Source organism: Tamandua tetradactyla, chromosome 14 (genome assembly GCF_023851605.1).
Source record: "Tamandua tetradactyla isolate mTamTet1 chromosome 14, mTamTet1.pri, whole genome shotgun sequence".
Taxonomy (NCBI): Eukaryota; Metazoa; Chordata; class Mammalia; order Pilosa; family Myrmecophagidae; genus Tamandua; species Tamandua tetradactyla.
Genome location: NC_135340.1, coordinates 49,101,633 through 49,119,746, shown reverse-complemented (window position 1 = coordinate 49,119,746; position 18,114 = coordinate 49,101,633).

Genomic DNA, 18,114 nt, shown 5'->3' with positions numbered 1-18,114 from the left:
TTGTCCTAAATATTATTTTGAAAGAAAAGAAACCGGCATTAAGTAATTGAGGCAGTGTGCTCAATTTGATAGGTGTTTGCAGGGAACTATGATACTTGGGTTATATCTCTAGCTCTAAAGTTAGCTAATGATATAATAATGGGTAATTTACTTTGCTTTCCTAGGCATTAGTTTTCTTATCTGTAAAATACAAAGCTTGGACTGCCTAAGTTCTAAGATATTTTCTTTGATTTCTATGAGTTTTATTCTCATAATTTGAAGAATTTTATTTGCTCATACATGTCATGGAGCATCCTATAGAATAACAGCAGCAATGACATTTAAAAAAAATCCATAAAAATATACTATTGGCTATTCAAGTTTCTTTCTATTGTAGATTAATCAGCATGGCCAAAAAGTTGTTAAATAACCAACCTAACAAATCTCTGTAAGGATACTCATATTGACTGATATAATTAAGATGACTACATATCCCTGTTTGGTTGGAATTTTCCCAGTTTATGTTTGTTGTTCCTGAATAACTATTGATAGTTTTCACCTTTCAGAGGTTTTCTGGATTTGTTGAAAATTGCATAATAATTCTAGTTGTAATTTCTAAAGAAAGGGTAGCTCTAGGTTGGTCAAATGATCATTTTTTTGCATGTGAAACTGCTTTGAGTTTAGAACATTGAATAAGCCATTAACTGAAAAGTTTATTTGTAGAAACTGTATCACTTAAGTTTCCATTCAGATTTCATTGTGATAGAATCTAGAATGTTCAGTTATTGTTCGACTCCCTAGACTATGTGACAATTTTCCAAATATGCTAATGTTTCTCATGAACAACTTGTATTCACAACAAGCCAATACAAATATCATCCATCAAGTATCAGGTCTTTTAACAGACATGGATAATTAAAGACAAAAATATCATAAAATGTGCAGAAGTCAGTGATGGAGAATTGCTGGCTTGGGAGCACCTCTTATACCAACGATCTCTAGGGGTTTATCTATCATATGCCTTGAGTCCTCACAGTTTGGTTGTGAGGTTAATATTCAGTTGAATATTATTTCAGTTGTTCCCTGGATTTTATATATAAAGAAAAGTACTTTTCTAGTTGACTATAAATAGACAAAAACATGTGAGACATTTTAAAAACATACTGCCAATATAATTTTATAAAATTATCTTTATTATAATTTAGCTTTCCGTTATTACTGACATTGATGGCTTTTCCTTTTGGTGATTATGGAATGGATATAACTTCTTAATCAATATTCTAAAAGTTCTATATTAGCAATGAAAATTAGTTTCAACCCTTTATTGAATCTTGAAAGAAATGTAATATAATTGACTAATATTTCTCTTTTCACACAAATCTCATATATGTGATTGTCTCCAACCACCACACCGCAAATCTGTACTTTTTTTTCTTACTCTATGATACTAGAAGGACAAAGGAGAAATAATAGTGTCCTGAATATGATTCCAATCCATTCACTCACTAACTCATTCATTCATTTACCCAACAAACATGTGGAGATACTGTTTGTGGTGCTGGTTTATACTGTCTTTTTATTTAACACCGCATCATAAGTATTTCCCAGCTATCCTAGTATTCAAATCCATTTGATAATTAATGACTGATATAATTCCATCAAGTCTACTTATAGCAATTTTCTTAATCTTTCCTCTATTGTTGATTATTTATGTGGTTTCTGGAGTTTCTGACAGTAATAAAGCCTAGCATCTACACATGCTAAATGTGTACATTACAGGTTTACATGTTTAGGAAATTTTACATGTTTAGGAAAATTTCCTTAGAATATTTTATTAAAATTAGAATTACTGGATCAAGGAGAATTAACATTTTTAAGACCCTTGATATATTGCCAAATTGCTTTGCAAATTAGCTCGATCAGTGTTCACTACTAGCAGCAAGATATCAATTCAGCTTTATTAAAAAAATTGCTGCTTTCATTACAGACATCACAAATAAAAATGGAAAACAGCAATAAATTTGAATATGGGGTATTAGAAACCAACTTTAATTTTTGAAGATTTTAAACGTGTTCCTTTCAAATGAAAAAACATATATCTTTTTAGTATTCGCAGGTGGCAAATTGTTTTCTTTTAATGTGTTTTATCATTGAATTTGCAAAACAAAAGTAAAGAAAATAATTTTAGTGTAAGGAAGAGTTTTAATATCTGTAAAATGGAATACATGATTTAAGGTAAAGAAGTGGGTCTATGCTTCCAAATTGTAAAAAATAAGGGACATTAGTAAGACTGTATGTGATACTTTTTTTCCTCCTTAGCTTCTGGTCTAGCTTTCTCAAATAAATTTTTAAAAATAGCAGGAGAAATAGTAGGAGATCGACATTTACCAGCTAATAAATTCAGAAGCATGTAACTGGGCTTACTCCCATACTTGTATAACTTATATTGAGTACATATATCAACCTTAATTCAACCTGACTCAAAACAAATTTTATTCCAACCTTGTGTTTAGACTATTTTCCATATTGGAGAAAGTGGTATTCATGAACTTTCCTATACTGCTTTCACTGAAGCAGCAATTCTAGACAATGCACTACACTTTATAACGTGTGTTTATTTAATGTATTGGATAATAATTTGACATCACTTGGCTTCCTGACTTGGCCTTTGATGTTCTCTACTGAAGTTTGATCTCACATCTGCTTTACTCTTTGCGGCAAGATTGTCCTGGGAAACTTTATGAAGATCCCCTTCCCCTTACACAAAGCAAGAGAGAAGCTTACAGATCAAAAAGCTAAATTTTTAACTGTCCACCTTAGGTTGTTTTGGTGGTGTGTCTTAAACATTCTTTAACTGAATACTTGAAAAGGAATCTCAACTATGTATCTTCATGATCTTTTACTAATAAGAGAAATTCTACAATATTCCAGCTTATGACCTAACATGCACAGACACTCACACACACAACACTGTCATGCACAAACACATTGTAGTTAAAATTGCCTTAGCAGCTAAATTATATGAAGTATTCCGCATGATCACAACAATAGAACAAATGACCCATGGACCCAAGTAACTGATACACCTCTCATTTTTACGATACTTAATTCAATTAAAATCCTCAAGTTGGGCAGTGTGATGGTAACACAACAGCAGAATTCTCACCTGCTATGCCAGAGACCCGGGTTCTATTCCTGGTGCCTACCCATGCAAAAAAAAGAATAAATAAATAAATAAATCTCAAGTTGAGACATATCATATTTCTTAATTTCTTTATTAAGGAAAAAATATTTACCAGATTCAAAGCATTTGTTTGGTTACATGAAATACTTCAAAGACTTTGCAATGTGAAATCCATATTGAATGTTATACTGATAGATTTATTGTCCAAGTTATTATTGTGTAGACTTAATTATTTTAGGTGTATGCAACATATTTAATAAATCTTGTTGTGTTTAGTACAGAAACAGAGAACAGAGCTTTGACAATGGAAGTGTATATTTTATTTATGATCTGTTGTTTTGAAATCGATGATTGATTTTTCCTTTGGGGCCACTGCCACAGTATTCCATTCCTGGCTTCCATGAGGTTATACTTTCCTGACTTTAATTTTCTGCCTGTCATTTTTCTCTCTTCTCTGATTAATTACTTCCAAGAGAATTGGTAACTCCTCAACATACTTACGGAATTCCTTCTCTTTTTCAGTTTAGGGAATTAATCTATTCAGAAGAAAACCTCTTCACAACTTTATCTGGACTGCTCTCAGCTTGATAACATATCCTTTTGCCATTCTGCAGCTTCAGTTGTCTGAATATCACTTAGATATACCAAAAAAAAAAAAAAAAAAAAAAAAGCCTAAAGGTGAACATGTCAGAAATGAAAGCTATTCTCCTACTCCAAAATTTACCATCCCTTCTTAATCTGTCATTTTTTGGGGTTTCCCTATGAAACCATGCACTCATTTCTGATTATTTCATTCTTTTTAAAAATTTTTAGTAATTTATTATTATTTTTTTTGCATGGGCAGGTGCCAGAAATAAAACCCAGGTCACTGACATGGCAGGCGAGAATTCTGCCACTGACTGAGCCACTGTTGCATCGCCTTCAGCTTTTTTTGTTGTGAAAAATAACATATACAAAAAAGCAATGAATTTCAAAGCACAGTGCAACAATTAGTTGTAGAATATATTTCAGAGTTTAGTATGGGTTGCAGTTCCACAAGTTCAAATTTTACTTCTAGCTGCTCCAAGAAACTGGAGACTAAATATTGGTCATAAAAGTGAAATAACACAGTATCCATCCTTTTGTTTCTGACTTATTTCACTCAGCATTATGATCTCAATGCTCATCCATTTTGTCATCTTGTCATGTGCTTCAGGACACCATTCTGTCTTGCCGCTGCATAATATTCCATAATATGCATATATCACGTTTTGTTTATCCACTCATCTGTTAATGGGCACTTGGAACAAAAGATTGTTTCCATCTTGGCAATTGTGAATAATGCTGTTATGAGTATTGGTGTGCAAATGTCTGTTTGTGTCACTGCTTTCTGCTTTCAGGTCTTCTGGTATATTCCAAATATTGGTATTGTCAGGCCATAGCAACTCGATATTTAGTTTTCTAAGGAATGGCCGAACTGTCTTACATAGTGGCTGCACAATTATACATTCCCACAAGCAGTGCATAAGTGTCCCAATGTCTCCACATCCTCTCCTAAATTTGTAGTTTCCCATTTATTTAATAGCAGCCATTCTCATAGGTGTGAAGTGGGATCTCATTGTAGTCTTGATCTGCATTTCCCTTATAGCCGTTGAAAATGAGCATTTTTTCATGTGCTTTTTAACCATCTGTATTTGCTCTTTGGAAAAATGCCTATTCATATCTTTAGCTCATTTTACAACTGGGTTGCTTGTTCTTTTGTTGTTGAGTCATATGATTTCTTTATGTTTACAGGATAGCAAACCTTTATTCAATACGTGATTTCCAAATATTTTTTTCCATTGAGTTCACTGCATCTTTTTGACAGTCTTTTGAGGCACAAAAGAATTTGATTTTGAGGAGTTCCCATATATCTATTTTTTTCAGTCATTGCTTGTGCTTTGGGTGTAAAGTTTAGGAAGCTACCTCCTATTACTTGGTTTTGAAGATGTTTCCCTATATTTTCTTCTAGAAGTTTTATGGTACTGGTTCTTATATTTAGGTCTTTGATCCACTTTGAGTTAATTTTTCTACAGGATGTAAGGTAAGGATCCTCTTCCTTCTTTTGGCTATTAATATTCAGTTCTCCCAAGCCCATTTATTGAAAATATTATTTTGTCCCAGTTCAGTGGATTTCAGTTTCAGCTCAGTAGATCATACACTTGGTGGTCCATTCCTGCCCTCTTGATTTGATTTCATTGGTTAATACTTTATTTGTGCCAGTACCATGCCGTTTTGACCACTGTGGCTTTATAAGAAGCTTTGAAATCAGGAAATGCTAATCCTCCAACTTTGTTCTTCTTTTTTAGGATATTGTTAGTTATTTGAGGTCTCTTTCCCTTCCAAATAAATTTGACATATAGCTTTTCCAAGCCTTCAAAGTAAGTTATTGAGATTTTATTGCTACTGAGTTGAATCTATAGATCAATTTGGGTAGGATTGACCCTGTAACTACATTTAACCTTCCTATCCATGAACAGGGGATGTCTTTACACTTATTTAGATCTTTGATTTCTTTTACCAATGTTATGTAGTTTTCTGTGTACAGGACCTTTACATCCTTTGTTAAGTTTATTTTTAGATCCTTGCTTTTTTTCAGTTGCTATTTTGAATGGAATTTTTTCCTTAATTGACTCTTCAGTTAGGTGTTTGGTATAGAAACATTACTGATTTTGCACATTAATCTTATATCCCAGCACCTTGCTGAATTTGTTTATTAGCTCAAGAAATTTGTTGTAGATTTTTTCAGGAGTTTCCAAGTATGCTATCATGTAATCTTCAAATAATGAAAGTTTTACTTCTTTCTTTTCAATTTAGATGCCTTATTTTTCTTTTTCTTGCCTGACTGCTCTAGCTAGAACTTCTAGTACAATGTTGAATAACAGTGCTGACAGAAGGCACTTTTGTCTTTGTCTCATTTCCAACCTTAGGGGGATGCTTTCAGTTTCTCACCATTGAGTACCATGTTCATATATGGTCTTTATCATATGGAGGAAGTTATTTTGATTCCTACCTTTTGAAGTGCTTTTATCAGTAAAGGATGTTGAGTGCTGTTGAATGTTATCAGAAAAGGATGCTGTTGAATGCCTTCTTACCATCATTTAAGGTGATCAGCTGATTTTTCCCTTTCCATTTGTTAATGGCTACATTACATTGATTTGCTCATGCTGAACCACCCCTGCATTCCTGGTATAAATCCCACTTGCTCATGGTGTATAATTCTTTTAAAGTGCTTTAGGATTTGATTTGCTAGTATTTTGTTGAGAATTTTTGCATCTGTATTCACTAGGGAGCTTGGCCTTTAGCTTTCCTTTCCTATAGTGCCTTTACTTGATTTTGTTATTAGAGTTATGTGAGCTTCATAAAATGAATTAGGTAGTGTGCCTGTTTGAAAATATTATGTTCCCTAGAAAAGCCATATTTTAATCCTGATCCAATCTTGTGGGAGCAGCCCTTTCTTTTAGCCTGATTCAACACTGCAGGTTGGAAACTTTTGATTAGATTATCTCTATAGAGATGTGATCCACCCAATTGTGGGTCTGAACATTTAATTAGATGGAGATGTGACTCCACCCTTTCCAGGTGGGTCTGAAATAGTTTACTGGAATCCTTTAAAAGAGGAAACATTTTAGAGGGAGCCAGAAATGACACAGACAGAAACTTCAGAGCAGAGCTGACAGGCAGAAAACAGAGATATGGATGTTTGGAGATGCTTGAAGCCCAGCAGACATTACCATGAGATGTTAAGCAAGCCAGAACCTGTAGAGAGCCAAGGGAAGCCAAGAGATGACAGCCAGCCCTGGAGAAGCAAAGTGAGGAACTACCCACAGGAACACAGGCTGAAAATAATGGAGCCCAGGAGCAAGAGACCAGCAGATGCCAGCCACGTGACTTCCTAACATACAGAGATGTTCCAGATAGTAGCAGTCTTTCTTGAGTGAATGTAACCTCTTGTTGCTGCCTTAATTTGGACCTTTTTCCTTCCTTAGAGCAGTGAACTTGTAACTTATTAATTTCCCCTTTTTAAAAGCCATTCTAGTTCTGGTATATCTCATTCCAGCAGTTTGCAAATGGACACAGGTAGTGTTCCTTTTCCCTCAGTTTTTTAGAATTTTTTTAGAAGAATTGGTGTTAGTTCTTTTTGGAATGTTTGATAAAATTCCCTTATGAAACCATCTAGTCCTCGGCTTTTCTTTGTTAGGAAGATTTTTGATGACTAATTGAATCAATTTACTTGTGATTAGTTTGTTGAGATCTTCTCTTTCTACTTGAATCAGTGTAGCTTCTCATGTGTTTCTAGGAATTTGTCCATTTCATCTAAATTGTCTAGTTTGTTGGCATATTGTTGTTCATAGTATCCTCTTACAATTTTTTTCTTTTATTTCTTCTGGGTCCGTGGTAACAGCTCCCCTTTCATTTCTGATTTTTAAAATTTTTTTTTTATTTATACCTTCTCTCTTCCCTTCTTTTTCAACCTAGCTAGGGGTCCATCAATTTTATTGATTTTCTCAAGGATCCAATTTTAGATTTTACCAATTCTTACTATTGTTCTTTTGTTCTCTAATTCATTAATTCCATTTTAATCTTTGTTATTTCCTTCTTCTATTAGCTTTGGGGTTAGTTTACTGTTCTTTCTCAAGTTCCTCCAGGTGAGCAGTTAAGTCCTTGATATTTGCTCTTTTTTTTTTATAATATTAGCATTTAGGGAAATAAATTTCCCCTCAGCACTGACTTTGCTGCATCCCATAAGTTCTAATGTGTCATATTTTCATTTTCATTTGTCTCCAGATAATTACTGATTTTTCTAGCAATTTCTCTTTGGCTCATTGGTAATTTAAGAGTGGGTTGTTTAATCTCCATATGTTTGTGGGAAAGTTCTAGTTCTTGAGTGGCTGTTGATTTCCTCCTTCATTCCATTGTGTTCAGAGAAAGTGCTTTGCATAATTTCGATCTCTTTAAACTGATAAGGACCTGCTTTGTGCCCCAGCATATGCTTGTGCCCTGGAGAATATTCCGCGAGCACTAGAGAAGAATGTATATTCTTGTGTTTTAGGGTGTAACAATCTATACAGGTCTGTTTTTAAGTTTTCTATTTCATTGTTGATCCTGTGCCTGTTTGTTCTATCTATAGAGAGGAGTGGTATATTGAAATGTCTCACTATTATTGTTGAAACATCTATTATTCCTTTCAGTTTTGCCTTTGTTTGCCTCATATACTTTGGAGCTCCTTTATTAGGAACATAAATATTTATGATTGTTATTCCTTCTTGGTGAACTGTCCCTTTTATTTCTATATAGTGTTCTTCTTTGTCTCTTATGATGTCTTTACATTTAAAGTCTATTTTGCCTGACATTAGTATAACTTCTCCTGCTTTCTTTTGGTTGCAGCTTGCATGGAACATCTTTTTCTATCCTTTCACTTTCAATCTATTTGCATCTTTGGGTTTAACATGGGTCTCTTGTAAGTAGTATACAGCTGGATTGTGTTTCTTCACCCATTCTGCAAATCTGTATTGGTGAGTTAGTCCATTAACATTCAAAGTTACTACTGTAAAGGCATTTCTAGAATCTACTATCTTATCCTTTGGGTTTTAGTTTTCAGATCTTATACTCTTTTCACTCTTTCCTTTATTATCCCTTATGTTACCCTTACTGGTACTCTTTAGTTATGTGCCGTCCTCCAGATCTCCTTCTCTTGTCTTTTTTTCCAGCCAACAGAACCCCTTTTACTATTTCCTGTAAGGGTGGTCTCTTGTTGACAAATTCTCTCAGCATTTGTTTGTGAAAAATTTAATCTCTCCCTCACTTTTCAAGGACAATTTGACTGACTACAGAATTCTTGGCTGAAATTCTTTCTCTTTCAATATCTTAATTATATTATACCACTGCCTTCTTGCATCCACGATGCCTAAAAGCACCATGGTTGACTAGTCTGGACTCAGTCTTATATGGTTTTTCTTGGATGTAGTAGATCACTTTCTCTTGCTGCTTTCAGAATTTTCTTCTTCTCTTCAACATTTGACAAACTGATTATTATGTGTCTTGGAATAGCCTATTTGGATTTCTTCTATTTGGGGTTCATTGGGATTCTTTGATTTGCATATTTTTGTTTTTTATAAGGGTTGGGAAGTTTTCCCCCATTAACTCTTTAACTAATCTTCCTAGACCTTAACTCTTTTCTTTTCCTTCTGGGACATCAATGATTCTTATATTTGCACACATCATGTTGCTCATCATTTCCCTGAGATCCAATTCAAATCTTTCCATCTTTTTTTTTTTTTTGCTGTTTGCCCTTTTGTGCATTCCAAATCAATTTTCCTGTTCTCTAGTTCATCTATTCTTTCTTCTGCCTCTGCAAATCTATTTCTTGTCTCCAGTATATTTTTAATTTGATCTATAGCACCTTTAATCTCTGTGATATCTGCTATTTTTCTATTATTCCTTCATATTCTTCTTTATGGGCTTCTAATATCTTCCTGAATTTCTTTATGTCATTAGCCAAACCATTGAATTTATTTAGTAGAGCTTTCAGGACATCTCTGATTAGTTGTTCCAAAGATTTATGTCTCCTCTAACATTTTAATTTGGTCATTAGGCTAGGCTATATCTGCAGGTGTGCAAGTGTGCCTGGCATGGGGATGGGGTGGGGTTGAGTTTGTGTATGGTCAGGGAGCAGGTAGGGTGAGGATATGAGTCCAGAAGGAAGCTTGGGTGCCAGGGTCACAGAGGAGCACTGGTCACAGGGGAGGTCGGTGCAGGGCTTACATGAGGTGTGGATGTGTGTGCTGCATTTTGCAGCAGAGTGGCTGCACTTGGCTGTGGGGTGGTCAAGGAATGTAGCTTGGCTTACTTTCTAGACCCTGCTTCCTTCTCTGTGTGCTCCTGAGGGCTCCAGGGCTCCATTTGAAAAGGGGTGCATTAGGTTTTTTGCACAAGCTAAATGGTCTTCAGTTTTCTGCATCTCAAATCCTCACCTTTTTCAACCAGGGCCTCCCTAAATGGTGTAGAAGATACTCTCAGATCACTGCACTCTGGAATCACTGTTTCAGTAGTTTTTCTGTCACTTCTCTAGCTGTTCTTTGAAGTCTGAATGAACTTGACCTATCCTGTTCTGCCATCTTCCCAGAAGTCCCTGTAATTTCATTCTTATCATCACCTGTGATGATGTTGGGTCCTAACCATCACACTTTGAGACCTGGAGCATCACACACATTTTAACTTTATAAAAAGCTTCCTTGAACTGCTTTGCCCAAAAAATCTCTATGGGCTTCTTTTTCTTGCAATTTCAAGTCTAAACTACTTATCCTGGCCTTGACACATTGTTGCTTCATTCTCTTTGAGGCAAGTTTTATCATCCAATGTGTGCATGTGTATTTGTATATGGATTTCGTTTCTTTCTTACCAAATATATGCTTCTCTTCCAAAATCTAACTGAATTCTATAATTAATCCCTTCCTTCCTTTGTTTACATTATTTTAATTACTCTTTTATTTCTCCCTCATAAATATAGAGCAATGCTTACTGAACTGAACACCTACTTAATACCACAGAATATGTTTTTGGTAGACATCTGGAGAAAATCATCCAAGAGAAATTCAGAATATATGACTGTGAAGCCTTGAGAATGCCTAAACCTAATCCAGGTGATGAGAGTACAATTTGAACTTGGGCCTAGAAATATAAGTGAACATAGAAATCCGAAATAAATAAATTATATTGAGAACTGTGTAAAGAAAGGTAGTCACAGAAATGGGTTTGTCTGAATGAAGTCTAAATAAAGGCGAGTCATAGAATAAGTTTTGTCAGCACTTTCAGAATGAGGGAGGGTATAAACCTGAGAGGATAGGAGGCTTTTGAGGAAGGAATCTATCTACGCTTTTCCATGGCATTAATAAAATATCATTTGTGCCTTTCCTGGGCTCTGATTCCATGAACTGGATAGTCTTCACCCTTTCCAGATCCAACCTTCACCCTTCTCTGCCCTGCTCTGTGTCCCTGGAGACTGCCCTCCTCTGACTGTAGTACCTGGCTTCCTGAACTCAACCTTCCCCTCAGCTCTGCAGCAGGGAAGAGGTAGACCTGCACCAACAGAAGAAAGGAGGGAGGAGAAGAGCTCAGGGTGTATTCCTCTAACCGATACCATGGGTGACCTCTATTCCAAGACCACAGCTCTCACTGGGATGGGTACAGTTCTCTCCCCTCAACCTTTCAGGACTAGGGATAGGCACATTTATGATTGGATTGAAATGCCTGGGGTGCTTCTTTATCCCATCAGAATCCTTAAGCCCTGCTCATGTCTTTAACCACATACTTTTTTTTTTTTTTTTTAACCAATTTCATATATGCCATGTGTTTCTTCCTGGGACCCTGACTGTATTCTATGATCACTGATTGATTGACTCATTGTAAAAGAATTAGTTTTCTTTCTAGCTTAAACATTGGTCCCTAAAGGATTTAGGTTACATGAGTTTGTATTTAATAACTGTCAAACATTGGGTGTACAAATAAAAAGCCCTCAATTTGGGGGCTTTGGGCCTAGGGCCTTATGGAACTCTAGGCTAAGTAAGTACCAGTGTTCTAGTTTGCTGGCTGCCAGTATGCAATATACCAGAAATGGAATAATTTTTAAAAAGGGGAATTTAATAATTTGCTAGTTTACAGTTCTAAGGCCGAGAAAATGTCCAATTAAAACAAGTCTATAGAAAAGGCCAATCAAAGGTATCCAGGGAAAGATACCTTGGTTCAAAAAAGCCAGTAAAGTTCAGAGTTTCTCTCTCAAGTGGAAGGGCATGTGGTGAACACGGTCATGGTTGCTCTCTCATCTGGAGGGGCACATGGCGAACACGGCATCATCTGCTAGCTTCTTCTCCTGGCTTCCTGTTTCATGAAGCATTTTCCTTCTTCATCCCCAAGGTCGCTGATTTGGTGGACTCTGCTTCTCATGGTTATGTCGGTCTGCTCTGTTCTCTCTGAATCTCCTTCATTCTCCAAAGTGTTTCCTCTTTTATAGGACTTCAGAAACTTATCAAGACCCACCCAAATGGGTGGAGACATGTCATCCCCTAATCCAGTTTAACAATCACTCTTGGTTAAATCACATCTCCAGGGAGATGATCTGATTACAGTTTCAAGCATACAGTATTGAATAGGGATTATTCTGCCTTTACAAAATGGGATTTTTTTTTTTTTTTTTAGATGGCCCCAAGAAAGGCTGGAAGGGAGGCAGCCAGAATAGCTCCTTGCACAAGTCCAGCAGGTGGGAGGTTCAGTTCCACAGGTTCGCTAAAGGCCCTTGGCCTATTTACAGCCCTCTGGGGCGGCAACCACAACTGCAATCTCTCAGCTATGAAGGCCACACAGTCACCAATGCCACGGCTGCCTGCAAACACAGCCGAGCCTGTAGTAGCAACCCCCCACCCTCACTCCTGGGCTATAGGTTCCCATGTGCTGGCAGGCAATGCTCTTAGCCAGGTGTCTCTGGGTCTCCTCCTTTGGAGCTGTAAAAAGCACAGACCTTTAAAAAGAGTGAGAAGGGGCGGGCCGCGGTGGCTCAGCGGGCAAAGTGCTTGCCTGCTATGCCGGAGGACCTCGGTTCGATTCCCGGCCCCAGCCCATGTAACAAAAACGGAGAAACAAAATACAATAAAACAAGAAAATGTTTCCCTTTCTTCTATCCTTCCTTCCTTCTCTCTGTCTTTCCTTTAAAAAAAAAAAAAAAAAGAGTGAGAAGCACAATTTCAGTTGGGGCCTAGGATTTTTTTTTTTTTTATTAATTAAAGAAAAAAAAGAAATTAACACAACATTTAGAAATCATTCCATTCTACATATGCAAAATGGGATTTTGATTAAAACATGGTTTTTCTAGGGTCCATACATCCTTTCAAACCAGCACAACCAGGAACAAGATCTGTTTAAAGTCAAATCTAAGCACTCAAAACCAGAGCCAGTTTAGGTTTTCATAAAATAATGCATGTATTATTATGGGGTTGAACCATGTATTATTATTATTATTATTATATATATTATTACGGGGTTGGATTATTAGAACCAGTTTCTAATAATCCTAAAATAGTCCAAGTCCAGTGTAGAATCACTGGAGTAGTCCTTTAGTAGAATATGTTCTTTAGTTCATGTTATCTCTGACAATTCTTAAACTATTGAATCATTTGTAGATCTGTTATGAAAATACTTGCCTTTAGTTTGGGAACAGAAATTTGCATTTTGATGGTAAATCTAGAGATGGTAAAGGCAATTCTCTAATCTTCTTAAAAAAGAAAAACATCAACAATAATATGGAAAAGAAGAACTTTGGATATTGTGCCACTTTGAAACTGTTGTGTATACCAGAAAAGCCATGTTCTTTAATCCTGATTTTAATATTGTAGGGTGGGATCTTTTTTAAAAATATTTTTATTGATGAATCTTCACACATATAAAGTCCATACATGCTGTGCAATCAGTGGCTCACAATATCATCACAGGGCTGGATATCATCACCATGATCAATTTTAGAATATTTGCATCACTACAGAAAAAGAAATAAAAAGAAAAAGGAAAAAAAACTCATACATCTCATACCGCTTAACCCTCTCTCTCATTGCCACTAATATTTCAATCTACCTAATTTATTTTACCCCATATCCCCCTCATTTATTTATTTTTATCCATATTTTTTTACTCATCTGTCTCTACTCTGGATAAAAGAAACACCAGACACAAGATTTTCACAATCACACAGTCACACTGTAAAAGCTATATCATTATACAATTGTCTTCAAGAATCAAAGCTACTGGAACACAGCTCAACAGTTTCAGGTACTTCCCTCCAGTCACTCCAATACACCATAAACTACAATGAGATATCTATATAATTCATAAGAATACCCTTCAGGATATCCTTCAACTCTATTTGAAATCTCTCAGCCACTGAAACTTTATTTAGTCCCATTTCTCTCTTCCCCCTTTTGGTCAAGAAGGCTTTCCAAATCCCGTGATATCAGATTCTGGCTCATCCTGGGAGTTCTATCTCATGTTGCCAGGGAGATCTACATCCCCGGGAATCATGTCCCTTGTAGGAGGGAAGACAGAGAGTTCACCTGCTGAGTTGGCTTAGAGAGAATGAGGCTACATCTTAGCAACAAAAGAGGTTTTCTGGGGATAATTATTAGGGATAATTATTAGTAGGCTTAGCTTATTCTTTGCAGGAATAAGTTTCATAGGGACAAACCTCCAGATTGAGGGCTCGGCCTGTTGATTTGGTTGTCCCCACTGCTTGTGAAAATATCAGGAATTCTCCAAATGGGGAAGTTGAATATTTCCTCTTTTCTCCCCAGTTCCCAAAGAAGGGAAATACTTCTTTATTCAATGACCAAATTATTCTGGAATATATCAGGTCATCATATTAACCTGGGCAAACCAAGAAAACCTTACTCTCTATTCAAGAAACTGTGTACTTAAGATGTTCAGCTAAACTGACCATACAAGTTAAATTAAGTAATGTACTACCCAAAATATAAATTTCGCACCAAATAAACATCTCTTCCTTTGGTCTCACATAGAAGTTGAAGTTTTAAAATATGCATGATATCATCCTTTACCCTGCATTCTGATCTACCCCTGTCCTACCCAGGTCACATTCATTCATATCTCTAGTCAAAGTCTGATCTCTTTTTTCAACTTTTTAAATCATTCCTGTATGAGATAGTGCTGACTTTCATAGCTTCAGAGCTCCAACTCTAAGTCTCAAGTGTCACATAAATACCTGAAGTTTCTGGGAATGACCTGGTCATATACAAACAACTCAGTATCTCAGAATTTAGATATAACACTCACAACTCCTCAATATATGTGACTGCTCTATGAGCTTACAATCTAGGGCCCTTTACAACAGGCCCCAACCTGATAGCCCATGCTCTCAACTTCAGTTCACTGAGTTTTTATATTATAGTTAGTCCATATGACTGAGGCATGATAATATTTTCCTTTTGTTCCTGACATTTCATTCAACATATAGTTCTTAAAGTTCATACACCTAGTTGCATGTCTCACAACTTCATTCCATCTTGTGCCACTCCATAGTCCCTTGTATGTGAAACCACAATTCCCCTTCCATTCTTCAGTCATTGTACCCTTAGGCCACCTCCATGCATTTGTGAATGGCAAACACTGCTGCCATAAACACCAGTGTGTAAATGTCCATTCACGTCCCCACAATCACTTCCTCCAGGTATGTGTTTCAAGATCATATGGAAACCTCACCCCTAGCCTCCTGTGTAATCACCACACTGCCCTCCAAGAGGCACACCTCTCAGTTTCCCTACTGACACTGAATTGGTACATCTCTCTTTCTGCATTTTCTCTAGCATTTGTTTCTCTCCATTCACTTTTAAAGTTTTATTCATACATCATACAATCCAACTTAAGTATATAGACATGCCTTCATCACAATAATCTATATGAAGAAATTTCCTTTTCTTCAACAAAGAATCCATACCCCTGCCCTATGCCCCCCACATGTTGCTATTTTTTTTTTTTTTGGCATAATACCTTTGTTACATTCATTGGAAGCGTATTACAATGTTACTGTTGACTATAGACCCTAACTTGCATTGACTGCACTTTTTCCTGTATACCATCCATTTTTAACACCTTGCAATACTGACATTCATTTGTTCTCCCTCTCACAAAATCTTTTTTTTATTTGTACATTTAATCACCATCATTGTCCACTCTAGGCATTCCTAAGTTATACAATCTCAATCTTTATCCTCTATCTTTCCTTCTGGTTCCATAAATGCCCTCAGCCCTTCTCCTTCAATCATATTCACATTAAACTTAATTCAGTGTACTTATATTATTGTGCTACAATCAGAGGGTATTGTGCTCTCCATTTCTGAATTTTTACAATCAGTCCTGTTGCAATCTGTATTCCTTCAGCACCAAATGCCCAATCTGTACACTGTTTCTATCCCCTGATAAATTGTGTTCTTAACTTCAGTTCTCAAAATTCACTCATCAATATTAGTTCATATTAGTGAAACCATACATTATCTGTCCTTTTGTTTCTGGCAAATTTCACTCAGCATAATGTCTCCAAGATTCATCCATGCTGTTACATGCTTCTTGACTTTATTCTGTCTTACAGCTGGATAATATTCCATCCCATGTATATGCCACAGCTTGTTTAACCACTCATCCTTTGATGGACATTTTGGGCTGTTTATATCACTTGGCAATGACAAATAATGCTGCTATGAACATAGGTGCAAAAATGTCTGTTTGTGTCTGTCATGGTCAGGTTCATGTGTCAACTTGGCTAGGTGGTGGTGCCCAGTTGTCTGGTCAGGCAAGCACAAGTCTGCTGCTGTGAGGACATTTCATAGACTTAAATCATGACCATGTTGGCTGCATCTATATTTGAATACAATCAGCTAAGGGGAGTGTCTTCTGCATTGAATGATGTTTAATCTAATCACTGGAAAGCTTTTAAGGAGGATTCAGAAGAGACAATCACTCTCCTTGTTTCAGCCAGCCAGCCTCTCCTGAGCGTTCATTGAGGACCTTCATTGGAACTGCCAGGTCATGGCCTGCCCTATGGACCTTGAACTCTATATCCCCATGGTTATGTGAGACACTTTTATAAATTTTATATTTACAGATATCTGCTGATGATTCTGTTTCTCTAGAGAACCCTAACAGTGCCTTTGCTTTCAGTTCCTCTGAATATATGCATAGTAATGGGATTGCTGAATCATGGCAAGTCTATACTTAGTTTTCTGAAGAAATGCCAAACTGCCATCCAGAGTGGTTATATGATTTTACATTCCTGCCAACAGTGAAAAAGTGTGCCTCTTTCTCCACATCCTCTCCAGCACTTGTCATTTTCTGTTTTGTTTCATTTTGTTTTTCATAATGGCCATTCTAGTAGATGTCAGATGGTATCTCATTGTGGTTTTGATTTGCATTTCCCTAATAGCCAGTGAAATTGAGCATCTTTTCATGTGACCTTTAACCATTTGAATTTCCTCTTCTGAGAATTGTCTGTTCATGTCTTTTGCCCATTTTTAAATTGGGTTGTTTGTTTTGTTGTTGAGTTGAAGAATTTCTTTATATATTCTGGATACTAAACCTTTATCTGATATGTGGATTCCAAATACTGTCACCCATTGTGTAGGCTGCCTTTTTACTTTCCTGACAAAGCTTTTTGATGCACAAAAGTGCTTAATTTTGAGGAGATGCTATTTATCTATTTCTTTTTCAATGATTTGGATGTAAGATCTAGGAAACCACCTCCTATTATAAGATTTATAGGATAATCCTCTACATTTCCTTCTAAAAGTTTTATGGTCTTAGTTCTAATGTCTAGGTCATTGATCCATTTTGAGATAATTTTTTATAAGGTGTGAGATATGTATCCTCTTTCATTCTTTTCCAAATGAATATTCAGTTATTCAAACACCATTTATTGAAAAGGCTTCTCTGACCCAGGTGGGTTGGCTTGACCACCATATCAAAGATCCATTGTCCGTAGATGAGAGGGTCTATTTCTGAACACTCTATTAGATTTTGTTGGTCAGTGTGTTGGTTTGGAAAGTTCTGTACCCTAGAAAAGCCATGTTTTAATCCTAATCAATTTTGTGGGAGCAGTGGTTTCTTCTAATCCCTATTCAATACTGTATGTTGGAAACTTTGATTAGATTATCTCCATGGAAATGTTATTCAGTCAAGAGTGGGTGTTAGACTGGATTAGGTGGAGACATGTCTCCACCCATTCCAGGTGGGTCTTGATTGCTTTACTGGAATCCTATAAAAGAGGAAATATTTTGGAGAAAGTAAGAGATTCAGAGAGAACAGAGAAGAATGACATAGCTATAAGTAGCAGAGAGTCCACCAGCCAGCGACCTTTGAAGATGAAGAAGGAAAACATCTCCTGG